A 13,197-nucleotide genomic window follows, 5' to 3' on the forward strand; every position below is an offset into this window, starting at 1 on the left:
ACGTGAAGCTATAAGGCACCAAGTCGACGAAATGCTGCGCGACGACATCATCCAGCCGTCCAAAAGCCCGTGGGCATCTCCTGTAGTCTTGGTGAAAAAAAAGGACGGAACCCTGCGTTTCTGCGTCGATTATCGTCGTCTGAACAAGATCACCAAGAAGGACGTATACCCCCTCCCACGGATAGACGACGCACTGGATCGGCTCTGCAACGCTAAATACTTCTCGTCAATGGACCTCAAGTCTGGCTATTGGCAAATAGAAGTCGATGAAAGAGATCGCGAAAAGACGGCCTTCGTCACCCCAGACGGCCTCTACGAGTTCAAGGTTATGCCATTCGGACTGTGCTCCGCACCTGCAACGTTCCAGCGCGTGATGGACACAGTTTTAGCAGGATTGAAGTGGCAGACCTGTCTCGTTTACTTGGATGACGTCGTCGTCTTCGCCGGAAATTTCGACGATCACCTGAGGCGGCTTGCGACAGTACTAGAGGCCATCAAGTCATCAGGGCTCACTCTGAAGCCGGAAAAGTGTCGATTCGCTTACGATGAGCTTTTGTTCCTAGGCCACGTCATCAGCAAATCAGGAGTACGCCCCGACCCACAGAAGACAGCTGCCATCGCAAAGTTCCCGCAGCCAACCGACAAGAAGGCAGTGCGCAGATTCCTTGGCATGTGTGCCTACTATAGGCGCTTTGTCAAGGACTTTTCACGCATCGCGGAGCCGCTAACACATCTAACCAAATGTGATGTCGAGTTCAAGTGGGAAACGCCGCAGGCCAAGGCATTTCAAGAACTCAAACGACGCATGCAGTCGCCGCCGGTACTTGCACACTTCGACGAGGACGCCGATACCGAAATCCACACTGACGCCAGTAGCCTAGGCCTCGGTGCCGTCCTAGTCCAGAGGAAAGAAGGACTTGAACGGGTGATATCGTATGCTAGCCGGTCGCTGTCAAAAGCGGAAAGCAATTATTCTACGACTGAAAAGGAATGCCTCGCCATCATTTGGGCTACAGCTAAATTCCGCCCTTACCTCTATGGCAGGCCATTCAAAGTCGTCAGCGACCACCACGCGTTGTGTTGGCTAGCTAACTTAAAGGACCCTTCAGGACGGCTGGCGCGGTGGAGCCTCAGACTACAAGAATACGACATCACTGTAACATACAAGTCCGGAAGAAAACACTCAGATGCCGATTGCCTATCACGCGCCCCCATTGACCCACCGCCGCAAGATGACGAGGATGACGACGCCTTCCTTGGCATAATAAGCGCGGAAGACTTCGCCGAACAACAACGAGGGGACCCGGAGCTAAAAGGCCTAGTCGAGTATTTGGAAGGGCACACCGATGTTGTCCCTAGGGCATTTAAGCGTGGATTATCTTCGTTCACGCTTCAAAACAACCTACTCGTGAAGAAGAACTTCTCACCAGTCCGCGCCAGCTACCTTCTTGTTGTACCGTCAGCGCTGCGTCCAGAGATACTGCACGCCCTACACGACGATCCAACCGCTGGGCACCTCGGATTCTCCCGGACGCTGTCGAGAATACAGGAAAGGTATTACTGGCCGCGTCTGACCGCCGACGTCGCCCGTTACGTCAAGACATGCCGAGACTGTCAACGACGCAAGACACCACCGACAAGGCCAGCAGGATTACTACAGCCGATCGAACCTCCTCGCCGACCATTCCAGCAGATTGGGATGGATTTGTTGGGGCCGTTGCCGATGTCAACATCCGGGAATAAGTGGATCGTCGTGGCGACGGACTATCTCACCCGCTTTGCTGAAACTAAAGCTCTACCAAAAGGCAGCGCAGTCGAAGTGGCGAAATTTTTCGTCGAGAACATCCTGCTGCGACATGGTGCTCCAGAAGTCCTCATCACCGACAGGGGAACGGCTTTTACAGCAGAGCTCACCCAGGCCATTCTGCAGTACAGCCAGACAAGCCACAGGAGGACAACTGCCTACCATCCGCAGACGAATGGTCTCACGGAGCGCCTCAACAAGACCCTCGCCGACATGCTAGCAATGTACGTCGACGTCGAGCACAAGACGTGGGACGCGGTCCTGCCGTATGTAACCTTCGCTTACAACACGGCGGTGCAAGAAACAACACAGATCACGCCGTTTAAGCTGGTTTACGGCAGGAACCCGACGACGACGCTCGACGCCATGCTGCCCCACGTCACTGACGAAGAGAATGTTGACGTCGCTAGCTATCTCCAGCGCGCCGAAGAAGCCCGACAGCTCGCCCGCCTGCGGATCAAAAACCAACAGAGGACCGACAGCCGACACTACAACCTCCGACGACGCTTTGTCGAGTACCAGCCCGGTGACCGTGTTTGGGTTTGGACCCCGATACGCCGGCGAGGACTCAGTGAGAAGCTGCTGCGACGCTATTTCGGACCCTACAAGGTCATCCGACGTATTGGCGCACTCGACTATGAGGTCGTGCCAGACGGCATTTCGCACTCGCAGCGGCGCCGCGCACGATCTGAAGTGGTCCACGTGGTGCGCCTTAAGCCATTTTACGGACGCTGATGAACTTCCTTAGTTTGTTGTTTTCTTTGCTACGAGTGCTTTTCTTTGTTACTTTCGTTTGTTAGCTGCATCGGGTCGATGCTTTTTAAGAGGGGGGTAATGACACGTGTACTTATCTTTATCGGGCAACCACGTTTCGCCGCTTAACAACTGTAATCGCACAGCGAGGGACGCGCCTGTATGTATCCGACGTTTCTGGAAAGTTATCGACGCTTCTATCCGCGTGTCTGTTGTCGCCGAACCTTGTGTTATCAGATTTCATAGCGTGACACGAATGGTGTAGAACTTTGTGGAAGACACGCGGGTCCCATCAGTTAATCTGGAACATTCGACGACTGATCTATAAAAGCCGACGCGCTTGACCCGCTGATCAGATTTTCGACGATCGCCGAGCGTGTTCGCCGCTATCGTTGCGCTATAAGTGTAGCCTGTTTTGTGGGCACAGGTTCGCCCAATAAAAGTTAGTTTTCTTGTTCACAGTATTGCTACTGTGTTCTTTCTTCAACGTCACCACCACGTGACAATATTCAGAATAATCGCTAACGGTCGGGGCCCCTAGTCCAGGGCTCCGCTAGCTCTTGCCATCTTCTCAGCTCTCTGGATCAGCTTGAGCTGGTCGCCGAGGGCCGAGCTGGACAGCAGTGCCTTCCATTGCTCCCTCGTGGTGTTCGCGTCGTGGTGTTCTATCTTGCGTAGCGCGCACTCCCACGCAGTGTGGTATAGGGTTGGTGTGGCCCCACACCACGGGCATTCGTCCCTGTAGGCTGTGGGGTATGTATGCGATGTAATATGTGTAGATTCGTGTAAGTGCCTGTCTGGAGCAGACGCCAGGCATCGGCATCCTCTGTCTTTAGATTTCGATGGGGTGGTGGATATTGCAAACGACTCCCTCTGTGGTGGTTCAGGATGGCTGAATACTCTAGGTTGACAGGGTCCGGGTGTTCTGCAGCCGGCGTGATGAGTGCTCGGTTATGCATGAATCCTCGAGCTGCTTTGTCGGCCTGCAGGTTACCCGTGATGCCAGTGTGGACCGGTATCTAGATGATGATTTGGGTGGTGATTTCCTCAGGATCCTCCCTGAGTATTTGGGATAGGACTTGTGCAGCAGGTCTTCCGATCCTTCCCTGTAGGAAGTTGCGGCAGGCCTGATGGGAATCCGTGAGCATCGTCAATAGTTTGTTTGCGTGTTGGATTTCGCGGATGGCTAACGCGATGACCAGCTCTTCGGCTTCCGTGATCGTGCAGGGGCGTGTCGATGCAGCGGAGGTAACGTGGCCTCGGCAGTCGCATACCACTGCCATTGCGCCCCTGTTCTTCGTCCCATACATGGCGGCGTCCGTAAAACAGGCCGTGGTATATGGAACCTGAATGTTTTCTCCATGTACTGGCCCCTTGCTCTGCTCCTGCCGGAGTGTAGGTTATGGTCCATGTTGCGTGGTATCAGGGCAACGGGATACCGGACTTGACGGAGTATCGAGCAGCTTTCTTGGGTTCGTGTTGTTATAGCTTGGAAGCCCAACGTTTGTAGGACCTGCCGGCCCGTGCGAATCCGCGCAAGTCTCTGTCGCGAGACGTAAATGGCTTCTGTCAGTTCGCTGACGGGGTTGTGTGACCCTAGCGCCAATAATTTTTCAGTCGATGTACTCATCGGCAGGCGAAGAGCAGTCTTGAAAGCCATCCTCCAGAGCGTATCGGCCTGCTTCGTTTCGGACTGTGTGAGATGGTTGTAGATGGCGCCGAGTAAGGACCCCTGTGTTTTGTGCTCCCGACCTCTTTTAGGCAAACAGCTATTCCCTCGCTGTATTTCTTAGGGAAAACGTGCACAGACGAAGTGTATTACGTGGCCGGACAACGACCTCGAGCTGCTGAAGTCGGGTGAGTATGGCATTCATCTGTAACTTGCGCCAGAAAGCCGACGTTTCTGAGGTTAGGCTTAGCGGTGTCAAAACGATAGCCTCCCCATCAGTGGCCGCGTCTCCCGACTTGACAGATTCTTATGCCGTCGTTGACCTGACCGCCCTCCGCGGCTCCGAGGTGGTTGTTGACCTGACCACCCTTCGTGGCCTTCTCCTTCAGGCACTTGAGGGAATATCATACCTCACCGATGTAGTGGCGCAGCTGCGGAATAATAACGCACGGTTGCGCAGGGAAAGCGCGCTGCCATCCGCATAGCAAGCCGAGCCTATGGGCGTTCTTCGAGTCGAGGTGCACTTTCTACGAGACAAGCTTGCCAAAGAGGGCAAGCCGTCATCGCCCACTTCTGCTACTGCTTCGCCGGCACAGCCGTCCACGGCAACGACGTATGCTGCGCGGACGGCTTCACCGAAGACCGCTGACCATCTGCCGCGCTTACGTCCTGCACTGGATTGGCCTGCTTCGTCGAAGGCTCCCGATGCTGACCCGTTGCTCTGCCTACCTGCTTCAGTGGACTTGTCACCTGACAGTCAGCCAACGTTCAAGCGAAAGTCAGCACTGAATGCTAGCTGCACTTACACCGCTGGGATTGTTGCTACTTCTTGCTCTGTGCGCTCTCGGGCTATCTTTGTGACAAAGCTTGCGCCTGACACCCATCCCTTACAACTCTCCGCCCACCTATAAGCAGTTGGTTCAAAGCCCCTGTCCTGCACTCGACTAAAAACCAAGTACGATTCCTACGCGTCTTTTCATGTGTCTATTAATGAGGACTGCTATCAGCGTCTAAGGGATCCTTCACTGTGGCCGCGTTTATGCTTATACAAGCCCTTTAGAGGAGAACTTTACGATACAATGATACTGAAAAATGTTCAGCGAGATGAAAAGAAGGATCAGTGATGTGACAGTCTTCGATCAGCATGTTCGTGGATTACGCACCGAGATGAACGAATTTTTCTCCAACGTCATTTCATCTTGCTTTCCTATCATTGCTTTAACAGAGACCTGGTTGTGCCCTGAAATACCATCTAGTTCATACTTACCGCACACTTATCAAGTTTTCCGACGAGGCCGCGATCCTTATTCATCGAAATCAAAGGGCGGTGGGGTCCTGATTGCTATCAATCAATCACTCAGATCCGTTCGGCACCCTGATTTAGAATGCGCAACGGAATGTGTCTGGGCGGAGATTTTTGGTGCTGGTAGTAATAGGCTATTATTAGGGAACTTCTATGTTGCGCCTGATATGAATATTGAGATGTTCATAAATATTCTAGCCACTATTGAAAATGTTATGTTGGCCCATGCTAACCATAAAATACTCATAATTGCTTTTTTAATACGCCTAGTATTTCCTGACAAACTGGTGATATTTCAACCCACTCTTTTTACATATCTGCCAAGTGCAACCCGTTACTTGACTTTAGATCTTTTACATCTCTGAGCCGATTTAACACTATACTGAACTCTTGTGGCAATGTTCTGGAGCAGTGCCTTAGTAACGCAAAAGCTCCGAATGCGTCCTGTGGCGATTTTCCCTTAGTTAAGCCAGATAAATATCATCCCCCACTTCATATTCCATTACAATTCGTGATACCTAGTAGCAGGAGATTAAAGGAATCAGCAACACCTTAGTCTTAATTTCTCAAGAGGAGATTACGTGGGTCTTTACCACTATCTTAATAATGCGGACTGGTCTTCAGTAGTAGAACTAAGAGATGTTAATGTACCAAGTCAAGGCATTCACGAATGTTATTCGCGATGGAATGAAGACTCTATACCACTAAAAAGAGATAAACGCACTAAATTTCCTGACTAATTTTCTGTTTAGCTGACAACAAAGTTTAAGCTTAAAGACCATGCTGACAGGAAGGCACAGGGTAAAAATCAGGAGCACTGGCATATAGATTTTAAAATGTGCAGGGCACTCTCTAAACGTCTTTACAAGCGTGATGATTCAATCCATATAGCACATCTGGAAGCTAGTTCTTCTAAAATTCTAAATATTTCTAGAGACACGTTCGTGAACAGTCATCCAACAATACGAAACACGATATATCTCTACTTAGAGGCGACAGCCAACCTGTTCCAGATGTCGCGGATGCCTTCGTCCTACACTTCGGGTCTGTGTGCGTTGAATAGTACAGTGACGGAGTTAGTGCGCTTTCCAATCACCCTTCCCTGGATTCAAGTTTATCGTTCTCAGAGGAAGTTGTCTTAAAGAGCATCAAACGCTTAAAACCGTCTTTTTCGTGTCGTCCTGATGACATTCCACCTGTTTTGGTTAAGACGCACGGGGCCTTGCTTGTTCCAGCTGCTGTATCTTTAATTCTGCTTTAAAGACGAACACATTCCCAAAGGCTTGGAAAAACAGCACGGGTGGTTCCTGCCTTTAAGACAGGGGAAACGGCTGCTGCGAGTAACCACGAGCCTATTTCCCTTGTATGCGCAGCATCTAAATTATTCGAGTCAACTCTGCACTCAATAATTTCATCTTCTATTGAAGATGCTATCATTCTTCAGCAGCGTGGATTCATATCGGGACGCTCCACAACTACCAATCTCGTTAGCTTCATGATGCATGCCTCTCAAGCAGAGTATAAGAAATGACAGCTTGATGTCATTTATTTTCACCTCAGTAAGGCGTTTGATGTCGTACGCCACAAAATACTCCTTCAAAAGTTGACAGAACTTGATCTGCACCACCCTGTCACAGCGCTGATAAGAAGCTACCTATGCGACCGGTTAGCTGCTACGTTAGCGTAAATGGTTAGTCGTCAGAACTTTACGCGGTTACAAGCGGAGTTCCTCAAGGGCCTGTCCTGGGCCCTCTTATTTCTTTCGCTGTTTATTAACGACGTTTCGACAGTCACTCAAAACTCTTCAATTTTGTCATATGCTGATGACGCGAAACTTTTCAAAGCGGTAAAAATTGTTAATGATTGCGCCGCTCTTCAGAAGGACATTGCAAATTTTGCGTCATGGTGCGCCGAAGACAAGCTGGTCATAAATGCGTCAAAAACGAAAGTTGTAAGCTTTACGCGGAAAACTAACAGGACTTTATTTCCCTATAGCGTTAAAGATGTTCTCCTGTCAAGAGCTCGGGGAACGAAGGACTTTGGAGTGTTCTTCGATAGCTCTCTGAGTTCCCACGCTCAACTGATGAGGCAGCGTGCACTTGGAACGCTCGGCACAGTACGTCGGGTGACGAGGGGCTTCAAACAATCTGGGCCATTTGCAACTTTATATAAGAGCGTATGCCTTCCAGTTCTTGAGTACGCCTCCGTGGTTTGGAGCGGCACTTGTAGGTAAAATTGGGAACTTCTCGAAATTGTGCAAAAGGAAGTTCACGTCTATATTTAAACATCGATTCTGTCAAAAGCCTTCCATCTCCATAGAGCTAACACAGACACTCACGTTACCTACTGTTAGGGTTGGCGTCTGGCACCACGTGTTGCAAGGAATTAGAACCGACCATCTCACCCTGCCTCGTCGAAATGAGGCGTGATTTCGCCTGCTATTGTTGGCGCCCTGCTCCACGTGCAGAAAGAACTTTCTCTCACCCGACCTTCTTCCACCAGGCCTCGTCGAAATGAAGCGTGACTTTCTAATTCGCCATCACCATTTCGAGTGTCTGCCTTTCTGCCGGAATCCCCGCAGTGTACAGGCCTCTTTTGTGTGTTTATGTGAATGTGGGTGTGCGAGTTTAGAGAGACCCTTTTCTCGAATTGGACCTAGGGGAGAACTTCCACGAACCCGCAGCGCGCAGAAGAGGCGGACAGGCGTCTACAATTCCAGGAGGCGGGACGACCTCTTCCTTTCAGCAGGCTCGATATAACCAGAGGAGGAGGGGCCCTCTTTCTGTGCTGGTCACGTGACGTCGACGGAAGCAAGATCCCGCCCACGATTGTAGAGAGCCTATTTAAGGGGCTCCGAAATGTACTTTTGATCACTTCATGCTCTTCTCATTTTCTTTCATCTCCCCTTGAATAAACCGTGCAAGTTTCGCACTAGAAATTGTCTCGCCCTTGCTTGGTCGCCATGGTCTACCGGATGCCTGCAGCGCGCCGACAACGCCACGCTACCCAATAAGTAACGTCGGTCGAGCTTCGATAGGCAGGCGTCGCTATTTCTCGGTAGCAGTACGATACGCTTCCCTGGAGTACGCAACAATACCCTCACCTGTAGACGCGATAAATCGGATGTTCTTTTTCTTCACAAATTAACACATGGAAAAATCTGCTGCTCGCACTTGCTTTCTGATGTGCGCTTTTAGGTTCCGCTGAAAGGCACACGGAAACAGCGCGCCTTTCAGCCTTCAGATTTTTGTGACCCTCTATCTAGAGTGCAGGCGACATATAACGCCCATTCAGAGGGCCTGGATATCTTCATGCCTAATTTTAATATTTTCCTGACAGGAGTTGTAGAGGTATTTCAATAACTGAACAAAAGCTCTCATATGTGTTGTGTGTTCCGTCATTCTGTAATCCCTTCTTCCGTTTCTCCACTTTTGCTTTGTATTCTCTTCGTAGTACACATTTTATGCTCGGTTAAAATTTGTATTCGCGAAATTATTATTCTCTTTTATGTATGCACGCGTGTGTATGTGTGTGTGAGCTTGCATTGTTCTTCCTGTGCATTGTTTTGCCGTGTGCGCCAGCACCAAGACCCTTGAGGTTGTCCCTGCCACTTTGATGAACACCGTTGATTGATTAATTAATTATTCCGTTTGAAAACAATGTTCAGAGAGGGGAACTAGACAAGAAGTATAAAGACATAAAATCTAAAAATTGTTATTGTGCGAGAAGCTAAGCCGGCAATTACGAATGGGTGAAGGAACATGATGACGGCAGGAGTGAGCGTCTTCATTTACGATTGAAATATTGGCCTTCAGGCCTCTGGTGGCCTCCATGACCTACATGAAAAAATCCAGGCAAGCGTCCGTGGCCTAGGAGAGGAGTAAACTAAAACAGCGACCCTATATATAAACCCATGCTCAAGGGCAGGAGAGATAAAAAAGTTCAGATAGGGTAAGACAGGGTGACGTGAAAATTATGTGAGTAATGTTGAAACAAACTAACTATAAAAAGCCTGATATTCAATTCAATTTTTTTTTCGCACCGCCACTGTCCAAGAGCTTGGCACTAAAGGCATCATACCTGCCTGACGTGGTCCCTGGCACCTGTCGACGCTCGTGTGATACAGATCAATAAATTTTCAATGCAAAAGACATCCCCACAACACGTTTTTTGCTAAGAGTATCTAAGTGTACAGGCAAAGGCTGCGGTGACAAATGTAACTATAATAACAGTCAAAGTGACATAGATCAACTGTGACATAAACAGCAATGGCGCAGCTATACAAGGGAGCAATATGTTCTTGCCGTTTCACGCAGAAACAGAGGCAAATGTACATAAATGTGAGCATAAGAAAAAGACACCACCACAAAACATTGGTCAGTTTACATACATAATAGTAAGCATATTTTCGTTTTTAAACACTTGGACTGTCTTGACATCATGTGCTAAGAGAAAAATAAACGGTATCGTGTTCAGAAACACCGCGATGACATACTGTGTCAGCTGTTATCAGCTAGAAGATTCATAACTACGATCTAATATGAGGAGTAACAAAAATGTGAAGTTCGAAAGCTGTAAACGTCTTGTTACAGCTTTAAAATGCGACAGAGTCATAACGCACTTGTTTATGAACAGTTAATGCAAGTTTAACATGTACAAGATCAATCAATTAGGGACAATAATTTAGCTCTAATACATTATGGCACAGTGCGATCAGGTCTTCGCAGCCCCTATAATTACTTCGATTTCCACGTTTCTGCAGCCTATGTAATAGATGAAGATTACGTTGTGAGGTAAAACAATACCTCTCTTTCTAGCTATTCATCACTGGAATAAGCTGCCAAAAGAAATTGCTTCTATACGTGATCATGACTCATTTGTTAGTAATTTGAAGCGCAGTTTTACGCATGTTGGGTAAAAGCAGAATTTTATGCCTTTGACGCATTGTAAGTGTATCTACATGCTTTGTACGGAGTGTTGTTGTTGTTGTTGTTTTCATCATGTATGCAATTCTCTTTCCTTTTTTTTCTTTTTATATTTTCTTGTTGTATTCGGTGATCTTTACCACGGTGTTCTATATTTGTGTTTGAAATTTCCTGTTGTTAACCCCCCCCCCCCCCCTATGTAATGCCCATAAGGGCCTTTAGGGTACCTGAATAAAAAAAAATATACAAGGAGGCAATATTGCAAATGGGACTGTATATAAGGGAACAGTATATACTATATATAGTGCGATATTAAGCTGTAGGGGCGGGTAATCTTTATATTTCTACGATAGACCTGATGATGTTGAGATCGATGGGCGTAAGGCCACCACATCTGCACTCAAGCTAGGATTTTCATTAAAAAAGCAACTCCAGCTATAATATGGTATAATTTACAAAATTACAGCAAAATTTAAGGTAATGATTTCGAAAATGATAGGCAATTCTGTTAAGGATCAGATTACTCTTTTCTGAAATTACTTTAGTACTCTCCGCGCGTAACAAAGATATTCAAAAATAGTCATGCACTCAATCCTTTGGCTGAGTCTCAATCAGACTTATACGTAACGAATGACATCTAATAATGTACTCGTGATCGATCACTTTTTCTTGCAGTTTTGTAATTTAACGATTACTTTGTTTACTCGGTAAAGCTCACTGTAATTCAAATATATTTTCAGTAACGAATTGCACGTAACCGGTTACTTTACTGACGAGACAAGCTGTAACAAGCGACGCAAACTTAAGAACTTGAATTTGGCGGGAGCTAAACCAGGGGGCCCAGTATTTGTTTGCGCATCCTGACGGACTCCGCCGGTTGTTGGCCGATGGATAGAATAGATGTTGGCACTTCTCGATAGCGAAGGTCACTTACGACGTAGATGCCAGGACGGACCATTCTTTTTCAGCTTTTCATTCGCCCAACGGGGAGCGTCTACTCTAAGTCCCAACAAGGATGAAGCGCTGCGCTTCGTAGAGGGCACAGGTGCGAAGTAACCACAATATTGCGCTCAACAGCAACACCGTTCTACCCCTCAACGCGCACATTGAGCGAACTGGCTAACCTTCCTGTCTTTCCTTCTCTTTTTCCTCCTCGAGCAAGTTTTCAATGTCGCTGCTGATGTATTCACAACAAAGACTAGGGAACGATGACAAACACATTTTTTTTTAAAATGTAATGGTTAGTGCAGATCGATAAGCAATGTATGAACTGAAAACGTAAATGTGTCTGCGTCACTGAAAAAAACAACAACTAAATGCTAAATATTCGGAAGGCTTGTTCTTACTATTAAGGCGGAGGGGAAGGGCGCGTCATGGTAGGTTTGATGCTGCTAAAAGAAGTCACACACTAGAAAAGTTTGAAAAGTATTCACCTAGAGCGATTCAATGGTGCACCGCACGCTATACACACACAGAAAGAAAAATGGGACAAATACTCATGCGCTTATGTAATAAAAGACATAACACGAAAACTTGCGTACTCTATGGACACTGAAACTATAGCTACTTAGAATGGAGTTCTGTTCATAATAAGTGGCAGCAGCCTGAGTGTACTAAAAAACAAAGGCACCTCCCAGAAGTATCTTTCTACCTCGGTTCTGCTCCAACCCAACCCATGCTGTACAGTAAAACTGCACACAGAAAATAAAAAAAAAAAATAAAAAAACAAGCTCTGCTATACTGAAGAGACCAGGAAAAGGAAGTGTGTGAGCTCAGTTACGACTCCTAAACTGCGGATCGCATATTCACAAATAACGCTCCACGCTTGTCCTCATTTGTATTTGCTTTTATTTGTGTTTACGATACGTTCTCAGCGAAACGCACCCACATAACGAATTTGCGTTTAGTAGTTGGAAACCATGGTTGTTTGCAATTTACATAACTTTATCTCGGAGCTGCGCCGAGGAGCAGAAATTTTGTTAAGCTTTTTCCAAGAGAGACAAAAGAGCAGCAGAATCGGCGCTGCATACATAGCGCGGACGTACCCAGCGCTACCGGCAACCGCAGAAGCTTCCGTGGGCAAAAATGCAAATTCGGTACGGGCCACTCAGAATTGTAAAGCAGCGGAGAGAGGCTGTCTCCGTCGATGGCATGCGAGCTATAAGGGGTCACTGCTTATTCCTTGCGTCTATTTGTTAGGCTAAATACGTTGAAAGTGCGGCTCATCATTGCGTCCGACCTACAGAGAATAAATACACTGGATCGTGCGAACGAGCATCGGGTATCCTAATTAGAAGCAGCTGTTCTCTGGTTTCGCACGAGGCGCGCGTGTTCATTAACTTCAGTAGGACACTGAACATCACGCATCGTCATTAATTTGGGGCCGAATTCACAAAGCTTGTCGATCGGAAGTGCTATTTACCATTGGATAACCATTAGCCTTCGCTGATGATATGTCCAGCACCATGGCCCATATTAAAAAAAAAAACTTTTACGCTATAATTGCTCGTAAGAGAATATTCTAGCCAATCTTGATGCTGGACATATCATTAGCGAAGGCGGACGACCAATGGCAAAGAGTACTTACGAATGAATACCTCTGTGGACACGGACTAAGGATTTGCTGGGATTTTCTCTGTGACCGGTTATAGCGCATGAGCACTTGCCAGGCCAATCCTGACGCTGGGCATACTGTTAGCGAAGGTGAATGATCAGTGGCGAAAAACACTTACGAACGAGCTGC

The sequence above is a fragment of the Dermacentor andersoni genome, chromosome 2 (assembly GCF_023375885.2).
Source record: "Dermacentor andersoni chromosome 2, qqDerAnde1_hic_scaffold, whole genome shotgun sequence".
In the NCBI taxonomy this organism is placed as follows: Eukaryota; Metazoa; Arthropoda; class Arachnida; order Ixodida; family Ixodidae; genus Dermacentor; species Dermacentor andersoni.